Source organism: Macrobrachium nipponense, chromosome 19 (genome assembly GCF_015104395.2).
Source record: "Macrobrachium nipponense isolate FS-2020 chromosome 19, ASM1510439v2, whole genome shotgun sequence".
Classification (NCBI taxonomy): Eukaryota; Metazoa; Arthropoda; class Malacostraca; order Decapoda; family Palaemonidae; genus Macrobrachium; species Macrobrachium nipponense.
Window position 1 is genome coordinate 21,840,835 of NC_061088.1, and position 20,813 is coordinate 21,861,647.

Here is a 20,813-nt window from a genome sequence, read left to right on the forward strand (position 1 = left end):
AATAAAGACTACAAAGCGACTTTAAACCTAAAAGTAAATTAAAATATACATAATACAGTGAAATAACATAAAAATGCAAAAAGTAAAAGCAATAGGAGGGGTTCTGTTGTACTTCCTGTTAAAGAGGGTTGGCTGTTAACTAAACAGAGGCCAGAATAGTCAACGACTATTTAGAGAGAGAGAAAAAAAAAGGGGGGGGGGAGTGGCTGTTTAAGATGTGAGTAATAGACAGTTAGGCAATACGTAATGGTGTGAAAGTAGTTTGCTTCTTTAAGGGAAGCGACAGTTTCTTGATGTAAAGGATTTAAAGGAAGTTTGACCGAGTATTTTGAAATTGTTGTGCATAATGTCAGTTTGACACGAGTTTGAATGGTTTCTTATCGACGAAAATTCTTTTGATTTAAAAATACAGCCATTGCGATAACTGGCACCGCTATGGGATTCGATGCGGACTTTTCGTAAGCGTCGGGTAGACCCGTCGTAATTTCCAAAATTACATTTTCGACAAGTAAATTATAGGCTGCCTATTGTTAACCGGTTTTAACACAAACTTTAAATTAACATACAGTTACTACATACAGGTGATTATGGCTATTATTGCCAGTTCACGTCTAAAGGCTGCACTTTCCACATGGCAACGAAAAATACATTAATTTCTTTGGAACTTATGCACATAATAAACTGGGCTGATACATATTGTTTAAAAACATTTTAGAAACTCTGCTTAAGAGGTCAGAAGTGCATTGTAGGCATTACCTGAGGTTCTTTGCAGCGTGCCTTCGGCCCCCAGTTGCAACCCATTTCGTTTCTTTTACTGTACCTCCTTTCATATTCTCTTTCTTCCATCTTACTTTCCGCCCTCTCAAACCATTGATTCATAGTGCAACTGCAAGGGTGAAACATTATATTCCACCGCACGGAACTTCTGAATTTGTGTACTGGTCTCAGCCGTTTACAAAATAAATTGATGGTTCTCTCGCATAAAGCTTTCACTGAATTAAAAACACTTTGAGCACCCCCCCCCTCTTTTTTTTTTTCTTTTAATAAGAACGATTTATGGAACCTTTGAAACTGTCCAAACGGGATGACTTGATTACTACGAAGCCTGATAAGGGGAGGGAGCTGTCATCTTAGACCAAATGGAATACGCCAACAAAATTACCCAAATCCTAAATGGCAATATATGTGTGTATGTATGTATGTATGTGCATATATATATGTATATATATATATATAATATATATATATATATATATATATATATATATATTATATATTATATATATGTCTGCTTGTCTATTTATTATAATGGTATAGGACAGCGACAGTTTGTATGTCTTTTCTTACGACTGTTGTTCGTAAGCATTGTGGTTCTACTTTCCCTTCTCGTCTGAGTGATATCTAGTAGATTTGGTTCTTCTTTAGAATAAGGGAGATGACTCAAACGGATTGGGTATCTTAACAACTTTATTTCTTAGCTCCATCACTGGAGTATAGAGATGGTTTGGTCGGATGACCGCTCCGTTGAGAAATCTAAGTTGAACTGAAATATAGGAGCATCGCATCGATAGCGTAACACTAGCTATCTCAGCGATTTACATCATAACAAGAAGTTGTGACCGGTTTACAAAACTCAGAAATGATTCGACGTGCAAACGCAAACCAGGCTACTGCAAGCATTGCATAGCATGGTCTAGTTTCACGTCATGTTTATGGTTATGCGGTGACACTCCTAATTCGCCAATGACCTCTTAGGTTATGGGTTTATTTACAGATATGGAATTTATCTGTATTTACAAATGTATATATTACATTAGGCTCGGACAGCTGCCATTCAAGCACTGAACATTAAAAGTTACGTTAAACATGGTTTTCTAGGAGTGTGACCGTATATATTTATTTAGTCATAGCCATAAACAAGTGATTAAGAAAAATATGCAAAAAAGTATATGTAAAAAAATACATACCTAATGGACATATCCATAAATAAAGAAAAATGCATGGAAAATACAGATCCATGTTTGCTATATATGGTATAATGTTAATAAATGATTATGAGGTACCACAAAATAAAAGGTTAACATGTATACATGAATGATTATAGTAATAGGTAACCCGATTAAGAATAGTTGTTACCCCGTGGAGATACATAATTTATACATGATCATGGATAACTGTTTAAGAATATTTGTTACTCTTTGTAAAGATATAAAGATAACATAATTGATATGACTGTGCACAAGATATAGATTCCTGGTACGTACACGCACCAACATTTTAATATATAGGGCTACAATATTTTATTAGGTGCCCGAAAGATACTTTTAACTGTTCATATATTTAAAAAATGCAGTCTTGGAGTTTCTTGTCCTACATATTGCCAGCGTACAGACCGCTTTTCAAACACAACTCAATTCCAGACAATTTTCCTCCGAGTCAAGTGAAATGGCCAATTTCAAATGGCTCTAAACGTAAATGCCTTCAACGCGATAGGAGTGTTGTCTGGACGTGGCAAGACGTTCCTCCGAAGATCCATCTGTGTTCGCCTCAACCTATGCCAAGCAAAGATGTTAACGGCGATAAGAATCACCACCGTAACACAAATCACGGCCAGCGACACGTAGAAACGAAGATTTTCTCCTCCAGCATAAGTCGGTGACGTGTGGTCCATCTCAGCTAGTTGCGTCAAACGATGAGCCACCTTCGCGTTGTATGGGAGAGGTAGGGATGGTATAACAGTACTTGTCCACGAAAAATTTGCGAAGTAGGCCCGTTCTCGGATGATAGTGTTAACCCCTCGGACCGTGTAGTTCATGGACATCCCGGTGCAACCGTCGGCTGCAACGAAGAGCTGGGAGTGGGCCGTGGACCCGTCCGGACATGCCACCTCAAAGCCTGCCTTGTCGTATCGCATCCACGAGTCGTTGTTCAGTTTGTAATTGAACTTATTATCGTCAAAAGGATAAAGTTTTTTCAGACAACCTTCGTGTGTATGGGAGAGAGAACCGTTTAGCACTATACCTAACTCGCATGAATCCATTGACATAGGATGGAATTCAAAGGAGTCAGCTGTACAAACTTTATTATTCATGGCTTCTGAACAGTGAGTGAATTTATCTAAGTCCTTAATGACTGTATATGTTTCCCTATCAGGGGAAATCAATACATGTCCCGTCAAAGTGGATATTACTGGACTTGAGTTATTCGTCATGAAAGTTGGGAACGGTGCGATTTTGTATGCTTGCCAGGCATCAGAAGAATCAAAGGGAATGGTAATCATGATCCGGTAATTTTCAACGCTTACCGATATTAAACTATAATAAAATTCTATCTTATGGGCGTCTAATAAAGGAACATAACCTACTATGAGATTCAGGGCCTCTGTAACACGGTTTTTTCGCAATAACTTTTTATCTATGCATTTCATAAATATAACGCTTATTCAGAATACATATTATATCTACACATAAATTTTGACTGTATTCTGCATTACGTAGGTTGAATAAATTTGGTACTTATAATGTAAAAGTGACTCTTTTTGAAAATGGGCCAATTTACTCAGAGAGAAGGTTTCGAACGCACTCGTTACGTAACTTATGACAGCATTTCTTCCCTCTTTCTCGATGGATGATTGGCTATACGTAACGAAGGCTAAACCTCTGGCAACAATGACTTACAAATCTAAATACAAGCAAAGCAGTACACCTTTATGAACTCTGGAACCTCTCCACTGATAATTGTCATAATGAACAAACCAACAAAATATGTTAATAAATACAAAAACACTTCGATTATTAGTCTAACTGCCAAAATAGGTTTCCTAAGAAATTACAGTCTAGTTTATAGGTCACAATCAGATTGGCAAGATGTAGGGAATAGTTGGTAATTTTCAAAAACATAGTAGACAAGCTTGATTTGATAACTGCTATATCCAATATCAAGCAATTTTCATATATTGGCTATCTACCTATTTACTGAAGAAAAATAGTACCGTATATTGGCTTGAAACCTTCACCAATTATAATTATCGTCAGAATGATGACTTCATGAGGCTCCACCCACTTTCGCCTCGTTATAATTCAGGATAACACTGAAGGCTACCATGGGCATCGTTGGATTAGAAAATTTAACTTCTGGCTATTAAAAAACTGAATTTCTCGAGGTTAGTTGTAAGAAGTGCTAAATGATCCTCAAGGATCCCAGCAGTTGGCCTAAACGTTTAATTCATGTATATTACTGCTATACTGTTGCGGCACTACTGCTACGGTAGTATTACTACGCTAGCACTGATACCCCACCCACATCTATGTATCGTTCCGCCATTCATAGTCTTTGGGTTTCAAAGCCGATGGAGTTTCTGTCTGGTGGATGGGCGGGGCAACATTTCGTCAAAAGGTGTTTACCTTGCTTACATAATGAATTTTTTTTCGACTCTTGGCTCATAATCATTGGCCATGGCGTCGGCTAGATCGTTTTTACTCTATGGAAATTAAAACTATCGAGTTTAGGTTATTGATAATGCTGACAAAATTTGTGTGTGGTTGTGAAATATACATATGTCAACTTTCAGCTACATCCGATGCTTTGACAAGGAGCAAAGTCCAAAAAACCGTGTTACAGAGGCCCTGAATCTCATAGTAGTTTCTCCCGTCCGTTCTCCAAAGTTAAAGTCAGATCTTTAATAGGTAAAAGATGTGGGGATAAAACACCCCTTGTTGCTAGCGTAATAGCTTCTACATAGTCTTTTGATTTCTCAATAAAATGTGAAATTTTGGTACGGATATGTATAGTACCTAGGGAGGTGAAGGAGACGTCAGTTCTTCACACAGGAACTTTATTAATTAAAACATACATGGGAGCAATACCAAAGCTCGAGTCTCGGAGACACCAAGGTTACGAGGGAACAAGCAATAAGCATTGTTATCTCAAGACACCAAGGTTACGAGGGAACAAGCAATAAGCATTGTTATCTCAAGACACCAAGGTTACGAGGGAACAAGCAATAAGCATTGTTATCTGTTATTCCCCCGCCGTCCTTTTTTGTTTTACTTCGTTAAACAAACAGATCTATACAGAAGTTACTGATTATAATAAAATGGATAAAATATTGTAACAAATATAAAATTGTTATCAAGCTAAAACTAAACGTACATTGTAATATGAATACAAACAATAGCATTTCATAATAAAAGAACTATAACAGTCTACATCACGTACAACATTCCATTGCATAAATATCTAAGAATTGCAAATGAAATTACATATATATTTAAAACCTGTTTCCCTTCTCTTTAATTTTAACATTTTCTAGCCTGAACTCATCGTTTTTAAAATGAACAAGATTGTCTTCATTTAAAGCCATTCTAAGTCTTCCCCTAATTAAGACATCCACCATGTCATCACTCTCTTTATTTTCCTTTGTTAATATGTCTGCTATCATGTCTTTAGTATTCAGCCAACTATATGATTCTACTTCTTTATGAATTAGTTTCTCCTTCAAGTCTGCCACTGCGTTTCTTAACAATTTTCTTTCTACCTGTTTTGATGATGCTATACTTTCCAGCGTTGGTCTGCTGTCCGTGAACAGTTTTACTGGGATTTTTCCTCCTTTTTCTCCAAACATAAGTTGTTCAACACTTTTTGCTAAATAAACACTATCATCTACTAATTTAGTTAAGTTCCTCGTTTCAGCGTCTTTGGCAGAATGGCAAACTTGTTTGATGGTTTTTGTTTTCCAATATATAGGAGCTACTATATCAGTTTTCTTGTTTCCCATTAAAATCAAGTTACCCCCAATTGACTTTGAGTCACATCTGTAACTCGCATCGCCGAGGCCATAAATTTTCAGGTCTTCTTTCTTTCCTATTTTACCGAACTTTATTTTGCTTTCTCTTGATTTAATTTTCTTCACTATCTTGTTTACTCTCTTTAGATCACCGATCGTAGCATCTTTATTTTTCATAGACATGTTCAATCCAACAATAGCCAAGTCGGGTCGGACATTTTCCGCCAACCACTGGATTTTTCCTGCATACTTCCTGAAAACTTTATATTCGGTTTTTGTTAGAGGTTCGTCATATCCAATTTTTCTTATTTCTTTTATTTCCTCAATAGATTGTGCATAATCCTCCATGCTTACTTCTATTCCTTCTCTTGTTTTAACTATATCAATCCCTGTAAATCTGAATTCGGATGACTCCACCTTAGAAATCGTGAAATTTTTCATTAAGAGATCCTTGATCATATCCACAAATTCTCTCTTTCCTGAAATCGAAAAATCATCAACATGACATAAAATCATACCAAGTAATGATCTGCCGTCATGGAGGTAATAGAAGGCGTTATCTCCATGCAGTTTTCATTCCTCTTCCTTTAAAAATCTTGTCTACTTTAAGCCAAAATTTCCTACCTGCGTCTTCAAGCCCATAGATTGGCTTTTTCAGTTTCCAAAGGGTTCCTTCCTGTTTAAAATACCCCTATTACACGTATCCGGTTTCCTACTGCCAACCTGGTCTACGGCGCTGTAGGAAAATTCTGGCCTACGGCTAGAGTTATTACACGTATTTGAACGGCCGGTGGCAAGTGGGTGAGTGTGGCACTGTTTGTGGTGGAGGAGTGACATGTCTTCTCTCGACGACAATCTCGTTGCTATTGCTCTAGCGTGCTGTTTGAAGGTGAAAACAAGAAAAAGGAAGATTTGGTCCAAACATTGGCTGCGTAAACGACAAAAATACTCTCATGTTAACTTAATGAAGGAACTAGCACTAGAAAAAGATGACTGGTTTAACTACATGCGAATGGATCATGACACATATTTGGAACTCTTAAGTCAGGTATCACCGTTAATGGAAAAAAGGACACTTGCATGAGAGAAGCAATTAGTCCACATGAGCGTCTTTCAGCCACTGAGATTTCTTGCTACAGGCAGAACATATAGCGATCTAAAGTTTACAACAATTGTATCGCAGCCTTCTCTCAGTGCAATAATCCCAGAAACATGTGCAGCAATCTACAAATGTTTAGGCCCAAAATATCTGAAGGTAAGTTTATTTTGCACAAATAACTAATTTCTTGTTTTAGTATGAAACATTCATACCAGGTTAATTTTAAAAAATAAAGAAGTTTCAAACTTTATTACTTTATTCCAGAGTATCCAAGGTTCATAAATGTACAGGTGCAGCCTCAGACTGATGTCATACCATACGGTGAGCAATTACACGGTACGTCCTCAGTCGTGACGTACGACGGCCGTACGGCCAACTTTAGCACTGGCGAAAGTTCATCCGGCCGGCCGTGGGTGAGCGTTCATACAGCCAATTTGCTATCACACGCTCCGGCTTGAACATATGCTAGCGTCGCGACCGACGGCGCCGTTGGAAACCGGATACGTGTAATTTACATCTTTGGGTGGTTCAACAAACACATCACGCTCCAGCTTTTCGGCCTGTAAAAAAGCTGCTGAAATGTCGACACTCTCCAGTTCAAATCCTTCATTAGCTGATACTGCGATGAAAGTCTTGAAAGACTCTCTCAAGGCGGTTGGGGAATCTGATTTTGGTTTCTCCGTTTCCTGGAATCCTCTAGCAACTAACCTTGCTTTTATTTTGGTCTTCTGCCCATCTTGTCTCTCTTTTTCAGTTATGACCCACCTTGAACCAATTTTCTCCTGTCCTGTATCTTTTACTTCTTCAAATGCTTCATAATACTCAAAATTTTCAAGTTCTTTTTCTTTAGCGTTTATAACTTCAGGCTCATGATGACAGCTCTTTGGAACTTCTACTACATATGTGGTTATTTCCTCTACCAAGCACTCGTCATTTGACATTTTCATCCAGTAAGTACCAATGTTATCTAGTTCGACATTTTCCTTAGTCTCTCTTACTTCAGTTTCTTCTTCTTTTTCATTAATCAGATATTTCCAGTCCCTTATTTCATTTTCGAAGTCAACTTCAATAGTTTTACCTCCCTCTAGTTTTATGAAGCACACAAATTTGCGCTTTGAGTTAGGTTTGTTCACTTCAGTCACCTTTCCTTTGTGTTCCTCGCCATTCTTGAAGGTCATAATTATAATTTAACTTTTCTTCGGTCTTTTTTCAGATGGAAGATGATCTTTCACGGTCATTTTGTCATAATTCTCTTCTGCCAAATCAGGTTTACTAACAACTATCGCTTCTTCTTTCTTTTCTAAGTTAATTGCCTCACTCTCGGACTGGTCAGTAAGAGCTGCCTCATCCTTCGACGCAATCTCATCTTCTTTTTTCTCATGAGCTGAAGTCCTTAACGTTCCGTAAAGTTGTAAGTGACAAGAAGCTACCTTTTTCATATCTCCATTTGCTAAAATCCATACAATTCTCCCTTCCATCTTTTCCACCGTAGAGGGACCAAACTATTGTTTTCCACCTTTGTGCTGGTAAAATACTTTCTCCCCAGGTGTATATAGATAATCATTAATAGACGCATTTCTTGAGGATTGTTCCCTCTACGGGTAGATAGGATCGGTATCCTTTGACCTTTAGCCTCTGTGATGGGTCCATCCTCAGGCCCGCTTCCCCAGCCTGGCAGGAAACCTGCCTTCCTCCGGGGAAGCAGCCTCTGAGGAGGATTGTTCCCTCCATGGGCTGGATAGGATCGGGATCCTTTGGCCTTTAGCCTCTATGGTGGGTCCATCCTCAGGCCCGCTTCCCCAGCCTGACAGGAAACCTGCCTTCCTCCAGGGAAGCAGCCTATGAGGAGGATTGCTCCCTCCATGGGCTGGATAGGATCGGGATCCTTTGGCCTTTAGCCTCTATGGTGGGTCCATCCTCAGGCCGGCTTCCCCAGCCTGACAGGAAACCTGCCTTCCTCCAGGGAAGCAGCCTCTGAGGAGGATTGTTCCCTCCATGGACTGGATAGGATTGGGATCCTTTGGCCTTTAGCCTCTATGGTGGGTCCATCCTCAGGCCGGCTTCCCCAGCCTGACAGGAAAACTGCCTTCCTCCAGGGAAGCAGCCTATGAGGAGGATTGCTCCCTCCATGGGCTGGATAGGATTGGGATCCTTTGGCCTTTAGCCTCTATGGTGGGTCCATCCTCAGGCCGGCTTCCCCAGCCTGACAGGAAAACTGCCTTCCTCCAGGGAAGCAGCCTATGAGGAGGATTGCTCCCTCCATGGGCTGGATAGGATTGGGATCCTTTGGCCTTTAGCCTCTATGGTGGGTCCATCCTCAGGCCGGCTTCCCCAGCCTGACAGGAAAACTGCCTTCCTCCAGGGAAGCAGCCTATGAGGAGGATTGCTCCCTCCATGGGCTGGATAGGATTGGGATCCTTTGGCCTTTAGCCTCTATGGTGGGTCCATCCTCAGGCCGGCTTCCCCAGCCTGACAGGAAACCTGCCTTCCTCCGGGGAAGCAGCCTATGAGGAGGATTGCTCCCTCCATGGGCTGGATAGGATTGGGATCCTTTGGCCTTTAGCCTCTATGGTGGGTCCATCCTCAGGCCGGCTTCCCCAGCCGGACAGGAACCTGCCTTCCTCCAGGAAGCAGCCTATGAGGAGGATTGCTCCCTCCATGGGCTGGATAGGATTGGGATCCTTTGGCCTTTAGCCTCTATGGTGGGTCCATCCTCAGGCCGGCTTCCCCAGCCTGACAGGAAACCTGCCTTCCTCCGGGGAAGCAGCCTCTGAGGAGGATTGCTCCCTCCATGGGCTGGATAAGATTGGGATCCTTTGGCTTTAGCCTCTATGGTGGGTCCATCCTCCAGGCCCGGCTTGGTTTTCCCTAGCCTGGGGCAGGAAACCTGCCTTCCTCAGGGGAAGCAGCCTCTGAGGAAGATTGTTCCCTCCATGGGCTGGATTGGATCAGGATCCTTTGCCTTTAGCTTCTGTGGTTGGATCCTCCTCAGGCCGGCTTCCCCAGATAGGCAGGAACATGCCCTTGCCTCCAGGGAAGCAGCCTCTGAGGAGGATTGCTCCCTCCATGGGCTGGATAGGATCAGGATCCTTTGGCCTTTAGCTTCTGTGGTGGATCCATCCTCAGGCCGGCTTCCCCAGACTGGCAGGAAACATGCCTTCCTCCAGGGAATAAGCAGCCTCTGAGGAGGGATTGTTCCCTCCAATGGGCTGGATAGAGAATCAGGATCCTTTTGGCCTTGCCTCTGAGGAGGATTGTTCCCTCAATGGGGCTGGATAGGATCGGGATCCTTTGGCCTTTAGCCTCTGTGGTGGGTCCATCCTCAGGCACGCTTCCCAGTCTGGGTGGCAAAAAACCTGCCTTCTTCCGGGGAAGCAGCCCTTTGAGGAGGATTGTTCCCTCCATGGGCGGTTTATAGGATCAGGATCCTTTTGGCCTTGCCTCTGAGGAGGATTGTTCCGCTCCATGGGCTGGATAGATTGGTTATCCTTTGGCCTTTAGCCTCTGGTTGGTCCATCCTCAGGCCCACTTCCCCACCCTGGCAGGAAACCTGCCTTCCTCCGGGAAGCAGCCTCTGAGGAGGATTTGTTTCCCTCCATGGGCTGGATAGGATCGGATCCTTTGGTCTTTAAGCCTCTGGTGGGTCTATCCTCAGGCCCGCTTCCCCATCCTGGCAGAAACCTACCTTCCTCTGTGGTGGGTCCACCCTCATGCCCTCTTCCCCAGCCCTGGCAGGAAACCTGCCTTCCTCCGGGAAGCAGCCTCTGAGGGGGAGTTGCCCTCCATAGGCTGGATAAGAGCAGGATCCTTTGGCCTTTAGCCTCTGTGGTGGGTCCATCCTCAGGCCCGCTTTCCCAGCCTGGCATGAAAACCTGCCTTCCTCCGGGGAAGCAGCCTTTGAGAAGGATTGTTGCCCTCCATGGCTGGAGAGGATCGGGATCCTTTGGCCTTTAGCCCTCTGTGGTGGGTCCCATCCTCAGCCCGGGTCCCCAGCCTCCCCAGCCTGGGCAGGAAACCTGCCTTCCTCCGGGGAAGCAGCCTTTGAGGAGGATTGTTTCCCTCCATGGGGCCCTGGATAGGATCGGGATTCCTTAATCCTTTGGGCCTTTAGCCTCTGTGGTGGGTCCATCCTCAGGCCCGCTTTCCCAGCTCCTGGCATGAAACCTGCCTTCCTCCGGGAAGGAATCAGCCTTTGGGAAGATTGTTCCCTCCATGGGCTGGATAGGATCGGGATCCGTTTTGGCCTTTAGCTTCTGTGGTGGATCCATCCTCAGGGCCCTCTTCCCAACCCGCCTGGCAGGAAACCTGCCTTCCTCCGGGAAGCAGCCTTTGAGGAAGATTGTTCCCTCCCAGGGGCTGGATAGGATCGGGATTCTTTGCCTTTAGCCTCTGTGGTGGGTCCATCCTCAGGCCCACTTCCCCACCCTGTCAGGAAACCTGCCTTCCTCCGGGGAAGCAGCCTCTGAGGAGGATTGTTCCCTCCATGGGCTGGATAGGATCGGGATCCTTTGGCCTTTAGCCTCTGGTGGGTCCATCCTCAGGCCCACTTCCCCACCCTGTCAGGAAACCTGCCTTCCTCCGGGGAAGCAGCCTCTGAGGAGGATTGTTCCCTCCATGGGCTGGATAGGATCGGGATCCTTTGGCCTTTAGCCTCTGTGGTGGGTCCATCATCAGGCCCACTTCCCCACTATGGCAGGAAACCTGCCTTCCTCCGGGGAAGCAGCCTCTGAGGAGGATTGTTCCCTCCATGGGCTGGATAGGATTGGGAATCCTTTTTGCCTTTAGCCTCTGTGGTGGGATCCTCCTCAGGCCCACTTCCCCACTATGGCAAGAAACCTGCCTTCCTCCGGGGAAGCAGCCTCTGAGGGGGTTGATTGTTCCCCTCCAGGGTGGGCTGGATAGGATCGGGATCCTTTGGCCTTTAGCCTCTGTGGTGGGTCCATCCTCAGGCCCGCTTCCCCACTATGGCAGGAAACCTGCCTTCCTCCGGGGAAGCAGCCTCTGAGGAGGATTGTTCCCTCCATGGGCTGGATAGGATCGGGATCCTTTGGCCTTTAGCCTCTGTGGTGGGTCCATCCTCAGGCCCACTTCCCCACCCTGTCAGGAAACCTGCCTTCCTCCGGGGAAGCAGCCTCTGAGGAGGATTGTTCCCTCCATGGGCTGGATAGGATCGGGATCCTTTGGCCTTTAGCCTCTGTGGTGGGTCCATCCTCAGGCCCACTTCCACACCCTGTCAGGAAACCTGCCTTCCTCCGGGGAAGCAGCCTCTGGAGGATTGTTTCCTCCATGGGCTGGATAGGATTGGGATCCTTTTGCCTTTAGCCTCTGGTGGGTCCATCCTCAGGCACGCTTCCCCAGTCTGGCAAAAAACCTGCCTTCTTCCGGGGAAGCAGCCTTTGAGGAGGATTGTTCCCTCCATGGGCTGTATAGGATCAGGATCCTTTGGCCTTGCCTCTGAGGAGGATTGTTCCCTCCATGGGCTGGATAGGATTGGGATCCTTTGGCTTTAGCCCTCTGGTATGGGTCCATCCTCAGGCCCCACTTCCCCACCCTGGCAGGAAACCTGCCTTCCTCCGGGGAAGCAGCCTCTGAGGAGGATTGTTCCCTCCATGGGCTGGTAGGATCGGGATCCTTTGGTCTTTAGCCTCTGGTGGGTCTATCCTCAGGCCCGCTTCCCCAGCCTGGCAGGAAACCTACCTTCCTCTGTGGTGGGTCCACCCTCATGCCCTCTTCCCCAGCCTGGCAGGAAAACCTGCCTCCTCCGGGGAAGCAAGCCTCTGAGGGGGAGTTTTCCCTCCATAGGCTGGATAAGAGGCAGGATCCTTTGGCCTTTAGCCTCTGTGGTGGGTCCATCCTCAGGCCCGCTTTCCCAGCCTGGCATGAAACCTGCCTTCCTCCGGGGAAGCAGCCTTTGAGGAGGATTGTTCCCTCCATGGGCTGGATAGGATCGGGATCCTTTGCCTTTAGCCTCTGTGGTGGGGTCCATCCTCAGGCCCACTTCCACACCCTGTCAGGAAAACCTGCCTTCCTCCGGGGAAGCAGCCTCTGAGGAGGATTGTTCCCTCCATGGGCTGGATAGGATCGGGATCCTTTGGCCTTTAGCCTCTGGTGGGTCCATCCTCAGGCACGCTTCCCCAGTCTGGCAAAAAACCTGCCTTCTTCCGGGGAAGCAGCCTTTGAGGAGGATTGTTCCCTCCATGGGCTGTATAGGATCAGGATCCTTTGCCTTGCCTCTGAGGAGGATTGTTCCCTCCATGGGCTGGATAGGATTGGGATCCTTTGGCCTTTAGCCTCTGGTGGGTCCATCCTCAGGCCCACTTCCCCACCCTGGCAGGAAACCTGCCTTCCTCCGGGGAAGCAGCCTCTGAGGAGGATTGTTCCCTCCATGGGCTGGATAGGATCGGGATCCTTTGGTCTTTAGCCTCTGGTGGGTCTATCCTCAGGCCCGCTTCCCCAGCCTGGCAGGAAACCTACCTTCCTCTGTGGTGGGTCCACCCTCATGCCCGCTTCCCCAGCCTGGCAGGAAACCTGCCTTCCTCCGGGGAAGCAGCCTCTGAGGGGGAGTTTTCCCTCCATAGGCTGGATAAGAGCAGGATCCTTTGGCCTTTAGCCTCTGTGGTGGGTCCATCCTCAGGCCCGCTTTCCCAGCCTGGCATGAAACCTGCCTTCCTCCGGGGAAGCAGCCTTTGAGGAGGATTGTTCCCTCCATGGGCTGGAGAGGATCGGGATCCTTTGGCCTTTAGCCTCTGTGGTGGGTCCATCCTCAGGCCCGCTTCCCCAGCCTGGCATGAAACCTGCCTTCCTCCGGGGAAGCAGCCTTTGAGGAGGATTGTTCCCTCCATGGGCTGGATAGGATCGGGATCCTTTGGCCTTTAGCCTCTGTGGTGGGTCCATCCTCAGGCCCGCTTTCCCAGCCTGGCATGAAACCTGCCTTCCTCCGGGGAAGCAGCCTTTGAGGAAGATTGTTCCCTCCATGGGCTGGATAGGATCGGGATCCTTTGGCCTTTAGCTTCTGTGGTGGATCCATCCTCAGGCCCTCTTCCCAAGCCTGGCAGGAAACCTGCCTTCCTCCGGGGAAGCAGCCTTTGAGGAAGATTGTTCCCTCCATGGGCTGGATAGGATCGGGATCCTTTGGCCTTTAGCCTCTGTGGTGGTCCATCCTCAGGCCCCACTTCCCCATTCCCTGTCAGGAAACCTGCCTTCCTCCGGGGAGCAGCCTCTGAGGAGGATTGTTCCCTCCATGGGCTGGATATATCGGGATCCTTTGGCCTTTAGCCTCTGGTGGGTCCTCCTCAGGCCCACTTCCCCACCCTGTCAGGAAACCTGCCTTCCTCCGGGGAAGCAGCCTCTGAGGAGGATTGTTCCCTCCATGGGCTGGATAGGATCGGGATCCTTTGGCCTTTAGCCAATCTGTGGTGGGCCTCCATGGGCCTCAGGCGGACACCTTCCCCACTATTGTCAGGAAACCTGCCTTCCTCCTCTTTGGGGAAGCAGCCTCTGATGGAGGATTGTTCCCTCCATGGCTGGATAGGATTGGGATCCTTTGGCCTTTAGCCTCTGTTGGTGGGTCCATCCTCAGGACCCACTTGGACCCCGCCCTTCCCCCACTATGGCAAGAAACATGCCTTCCTCCGGGGAAGCAGCTCTGAGGGGGATGTTCCCTTCCATGGGCTGGATAGGATCGGGATCCTTTGGCCTTTAGCCTCTGTGGTGGGTCCATCCTCAGGCCCGCTTCCCCACTATGGCAGGAAACCTGCCTTCCTCCGGGGAAGCAGCCTCTGAGGGGGATTGTTCCCTCCATGGGCTGGATAGGATCGGGATCCTTTGGCCTTTTAGTTTTAGCCTCTGTGGTGGGTCCATCCTCAGGTCCCAACCCCACTTCCCCACCCTGTCAGGAAACCTGCCTTCCTCTGGGGTAAGCAGCCTCTGAGGAGGATTGTTCCCTCCATGGGCTGGATAGGATCGGGATCCTTTGGCCTTTAGCCTCTGTGGTGGGTCCATCCTCAGGCCCACTTCCACACCCTGTCAGGAAACCTGCCTTCCTCCGGGGAAGCAGCCCTCTGAGGAGGATTGTTTCCATCCATGGGCTGGATAGGATCGGGATCCTTTTGCCTTTAGCCTCTGGTGGGTCCATCCTCAGGCACGCTTCCCCAGTCTGGCAAAAAACCTGCCTTCTTCCGGGGAAGCAGCCTTTGAGGAGGATTGTTCCCTCCATGGGCTGGAGAGGATCAGGATCCTTTGGCCTTGCCTCTGAGGAGGATTGTTCTCTCAATGGGCTGGATAGGATTGGGATCCTTTTGCCTTTAGCCTCTGTGGTGGGTCCATCCTCAGGCCCACTTCCCCACTATGGCAGGAAACCTGCCTTCCTCCGGGGAAGCAGCCTCTGAGGAGGATTGTTCCCTCCATGGGCTGGATAGGATTGGGATCGTTTGGCCTTTAGCCTCTGTGGTGGGTCCATCCTCAGGCCCACTTCCCCAGCCTGGCATGAAACCTGCCTTCCTCTGGGGAAGCAGCCTCTGAGGAGGGTTGTTCCCTCAATGGGCTGGATAAGAGCAGGATCCTTTGGCCTTTAGCCTCTGTGGTGGGTCCATCCTCAGGCCCACTTCCCCACCCTGTCAGGAAACCTGCCTTCCTCCGGGGAAGCAGCCTCTGAGGAGGATTGTTCCCTCCACGGGCTGCATAGGATTGGGATCGTTTGGCCTTTAGCCTCTGTGGTGGGTCCATCCTCAGGCCCACTTCCCCAGCCTGGCATGAAACCTGCCTTCCTCTGGGGGAGCAGCCTTTGAGGAGGATTGTTCCCTCCATGGGCTGGATAGGATTGGGATCCTTTGGCCTTTAGCCTCTGTGGTGGGTACATCCTCAGGCCCGCTTCCCCATCCTTTCAGGAAACATGCCTTCCTCCGGGGAAGCAGCCTCTGAGGAGGATTGTTCCCTCCATGGGCTGGATAGGATTGGGATCCTTTGGCCTTTAGCCTCTGTGGTGGGTCCATCTTCAGGGCCGGTTCCCCAGTCTGGCAGGAAACCTGACTTTCTCCGGGGAAGCAGACTCTGAGGAGGGTTGTTCCCTCCATGGGCTGGATAGGATCGGGATCCTTTGGCCTTTAGCCCTCTGTGGTGGGTCCATCCTCAGGCCCCCCTCCTGCTTCCCCAGTCTGGCAAAAATCTGCCTTCCCCTCCGGGAAAAGCAGCCTTTGAGGAGGATTGTTCCCTCCCCCATGGGCTGTATAGGATCAGGATCCTTTGGCCTTGCCTCTGAGGAGGATTGTTCTCTCAATGGGCTGGATAGGATCGGGATCCTTTGGCCTTTAGCCTCTGTGGTGGGTCCATCCTCAGGCCTGCTTCCCCAACTTGGAAGGAAACCTGCCTTCCTCAGGGGAAGCAGACTCTGAAGAGGATTGTTCCCTCCATGGGCTGGATAGGATCGGGATCCTTTGGCCTTTAGCCTCTGTGGTGGGTCCATCCTCAGGCCCGCTTCCCCAGTCTGGCAAAAATCCTGCCTTCCTCCGGGAAAGCAGCCTTTGAGGAGGATTGTTCCCTCCATGGGCTGTATAGGATCAGGATCCTTTGGCCTTGCCTCTGAGGAGGATTGTTCTCTCAATGGGCTGGATAGGATCGGGATCCTTTGGCCTTTAGCCTCTGTGGTGGGTCCATACCCGGTAACCAAATCCCCATGGGGAACAGGCTGCTCCCCCAGCTTGGAAGGAAACCTGCCTTCCTCAGGGGAAGCACGACTGAGGAGGATGTTCCCTCCATGGGCTGGATAGGATCGGATCCTTTGGCCTTTAGCCTCTGTGGTGGGTCCACCCTCATGCCCGCTTCCCCAGCCTGGCAGGAAACCTGCCTTCCCTCAGGGGAAGCAGACTCTGAGGTAGGATTGTTCCCTCCATGGCTGGATAGGATGGGACGGGAACCTCTTTGGCCTTTAGCCTCTGGTGGGTCCATCCTCAGGCCCACTTCCCCACTATGGCAGGAAACCTGCCTTCCTCCGGGGAAGCAGCCTCTGAGGAGGATTGTTCCCTCCATGGGCTGGATAGGATCGGGATCCTTTGGCCTTTAGCCTCTGGTGGGTCCATCCTCAGGCCCACTTCCCCACTATGGAGGAAACCTGCCTTCTCCAGGGAAGCAGCCTCTGAGGAGGATTGTTCCCTCCATGGGCTGGAGAGGATCGGGATCCTTTGGCCTTTAGCCTCTGTGGTGGGTCCATCCTCAGGCCCGCTTCCCCATCCTGTCAGAAAACCTGCCTTCCTCTGGGGAAGCAGCCTTTGAGGAGGATTGTTCCCTCCATGGGCTGGATAGGATCGGGATAATTTGGCCTTTAGCCTCTATGGTGGGTCCACCCTCATGCCCGCTTCCCCAGCCTGGCAGGAAACCTGCCTTCCTCCGGGGAAGCAGCCTCTGAGGAGGATTGTTCCCTCCATGGGCTGCAATAGGATCGGGATCCTTGGCCTTCAAGCCTCTGTGGTGGGTCCACCTCATGCCCGCTTCCCCAGCCTGGCAGGAAACCTGCCTTCCTCCGGGGAAGCAGCCTCTGAGGAGGATTTGTTCCCTCCATGGGCTGATAGGATCGGGATCCTTTGGCCTTCAGCCTCTGTGGGGTCCCACCCTCATGCCCGCTTCCCCCAGCCTGGCAGGAAACCTGCCTTCCTCCGGGGAAGCAGCCTCTGAGGAGGATTGTTCCCTCCATGGGCTGGATAGGATCGGGATCCTTTGGCCTTCAGCCTCTGTGGTGGGTCCACCCTCATGCCCGCTTCCCCAGCCTGGCAGGAAACCTGCCTTCCTCCGGGGAAGCAGCCTCTGAGGAGGATTGTTCCCTCCATGGGCTGGATAGGATCGGGATCTTTGGCCTTTAGCCTCTGTGGTGGGTCCATCCTCAGGCCCGCCTTCCCCAGCCTGTCATGAAAACTGCCTTCTCCTCCCGTGAAGCAGCCTCTGAGGAGGATTGTTCCCTCCATGGGGCTGGATAGGATCGGGATCCTTGGACCTTCAGCCTCTTTGGATCCATCCTCAGGCTCGCTTCCCCAGCCTGGCAGGAAACCTGCCTTCCTCTGGGGTAGCAGCCTCTGAGGAGGATTGTTCCCTCCATGGGCTGGATAGGATCGGGATCCTTTGGCCTTTAGCCTCTGTGGTGGGTCCATCCTCAGGCCCGCTTCCCCAGCCTGTCATGAAAACTGCCTCCTCCGGTGAAGCAGCCTCTGAGGAGGATTGTTCCCTCCATGGCTGCATAGGATCGGGATCTTTGGCCTTAGCCTTCTGTGGTGGGGTCCATCCTCAGGCCCGCTTCCCCAGCCTGTATGAAAAACTGCTTCCTCCCGGTGAAGAAGCCTCTGAGGAGGATTGTTCCCTCCATGGGCTGGATAGGATTGGGATCTTGGCCTTTTAGCCTCTGTGTGGGTCCATCCGCAGGCCCGCTCCCAGCCGGCATGAAAACCCTGCCTCCTCCGGGGGAAGCAGCCTCTGAGGGGAGGATGTTCCCTCCATGGGCTGGATAGGATCGGGATCCTTTGGCCTTTAGCCTCTGTTGTGGGTCCATCCTCAGGCCCGCTTCCCCAGCCTGGCATGAAACCTGCCTTCCTCCGGGGAAGTGTGAGGCAGCCTCCTGAGAAGGATGTTTCCCTCTATGGGTTGGAGAGATCGGGATCCCTTTGGGCCTTTAGCCTCCGTTGTGGGTCCATCCTCAGGGCCCGCTTCCCCAGCCTGGCATGGAAAACTGCCTTCCTCCGGTGAAGCAGCCTAGGAGGATTTTGTTTCCCTCCAATGGGCTGGAGAGGATCGGGATCCTTTGGCCTTTAGCCTCTGTGGTGGGTCCATCTCAGGCCCATTCCCCAGCCTGGCATGAAACCTGCCTTCCTCCGGGAAAGCAGCCTCTGAGGAGGATTGTTCCCTCCATGGGCTGGAGAGGATCGGGATTCTTTGGCCTTTAGCCTCTGTGGCTGGTCCATCCTCAGGCTCGCTTCCCCAGCCTGGCAAAAAACCTGCCTTACTCTGGGGAAGCAACCTCTGAGGAGGATTGTTCCCTCCATGGGCTGCATAGGATCAGGATCCTTTGGCCCTTAGCCTCTGTGGTGGGTCTATTCTCAGGCTCGCTTCCCCAGCCTGGCAGGAAACCTGCCTTCCTCTGGGGAAGCAACCTCTGAGGAGGATTGTTCCCTCCATGGGCAGGATAGGATTGGGATCCTTTGGCCTTCAGCCTCTGTGGTGGATCCATCCTCAGGCTCGCTTCCCCAGCCTGGCAGGAAACCTGCCTTCCTCTGGGGAAGCAACCTCTGAGGAGGATTGTTCCCTCCATGGGCTGCATAGGATCAGGATCCTTTGGCCTTTAGCCTCTGTGGTGGGTCTATTCTCAGGCCCGCTTCCCCAGCCTGGCAAAAAACCTGCCTTCCTCCGGGGAAGCAGCCTCTGAGGAGGATTGTTCCCTCCATGGGCTGGATAGGATCGGGATCCTTTGGCCTTTAGCCTCTGTGGTGGGTCCATCCTCAGGCCCGCTTCCCCAGCTTGGAAGGAAACCTGCCTTCCTCCGGGGAAGCTGACTCTGAGGAGGGTTGTTCCCTCCATGGGCTGGATAGGATCGGGACCCTTTGGCCTTTAGCCTCCGTGGTGGGTCGATCCTAGCTGCAACCTTTTGTATTTCTTTTACTGTACCTCAGTTCTAATTATCTTTTTCCGTCTGACTTTCCACCCTCTCTTAAACTGTTTCATAGTGCAACCGTGTGGTTATCCACCTGTTACACCTTTCAAAGCTTCTTACTGTCAATTTCCCTTTCAGCACTGTATTATATCATATAATTCCCCAGGTATATATTCTATTTACCTTGATAATTCCCAGCGAAGGTCTCGGCTGTTGGCCTAAATTCTATATTCCATGTCCCCTCTTATAATGGGCCGGGTTGAATATGCTCGGAAATGCAGAGGAAGACAGATTTACTCAACCTGAAATTCTCTAAAATTAATAAATAAAAGAAAATTCGTTTGGCTTCTCATACCAGCGAACGAAAAGGTTAACAATTGTTATTTGCATAATAATGGCTTACAACATCCGGTTATCTAAGCCAACCGTTTCATTAAGAGCTGTGGAATTTGCTCTTAATAATTAACTCTGCCACATGAATGCAGTTTCCCTTTTCCTTGCTTCACACTGGGTAAGTTGGGGGTGGGGGAGGGGTGAAGTTTAGGTTAAAATACCACCTGATAATATATATATATATATATATATATATATATATATACACATACATACATACGTACATACATTGCCATTTAGGATTTGGTCATTTGTTGACGTATTCCCTTTGGTCTAAGATGACAGTTCCCTCCCCTTATCAGGCTTCATAAAATCAAGTCATCCCGTTTGAACAGTTTCAAAGGTTCCATAAATCGTTCTTATTAAAAAAAAAGCTGGGGGTGTTGCTCAAAGTGTTTTTAATTTAGTGAAAGCTTTATGCGAGAGAACCATTAATTCGTTTGTAAAACGGCTGAGACAGTACACAAATTCAGAAGTTCCATGCGGTGGAATATAATGTTTCACCCTCGCAGTTGCACTATGAATCAATGGTTTTGAGAGGGCGGAAAGTAAGATGGAAGAAAGAGAATATGAAAGGAGGTACAGTAAAAGAAACGAAATGGGTTGCAGCTGGGGGCCGAAGGCACGCTGCAAAAAACCTCAGAAATGCCTACAATGCATTCTGACCTCTTAAGCAGAGTTGCTAAAATGTTTTTAAAGAATATGTATTGTGGCAAAAAAGATGGACTTATAGTGGACTGTATAATTATGCTTAACGTTGTTACTTGGTCAAAAAACCGCTAAAAGCCTTACGTAACAACTCCACAAAACTCCCTTTGCGGTTTCTAAATTACTGGGAGATATCTCTCAACCCAATTCATTAATAACGAGGATAACACACCAATATCATTAATGAATAGTACCACAATTAA

At 48.7% G+C, this 20,813-nt stretch overlaps 1 protein-coding gene across 1 annotated transcript in view; it reads right to left on the reverse strand.

Annotated features, from left to right (window-relative positions):
• The window catches only part of LOC135214812 (uncharacterized), a 92,274-nt gene that overhangs the window by 54,218 nt on the left and 17,243 nt on the right, over positions 1-20,813 (reverse strand). The gene's annotated exons all lie outside the window — the stretch shown is intronic.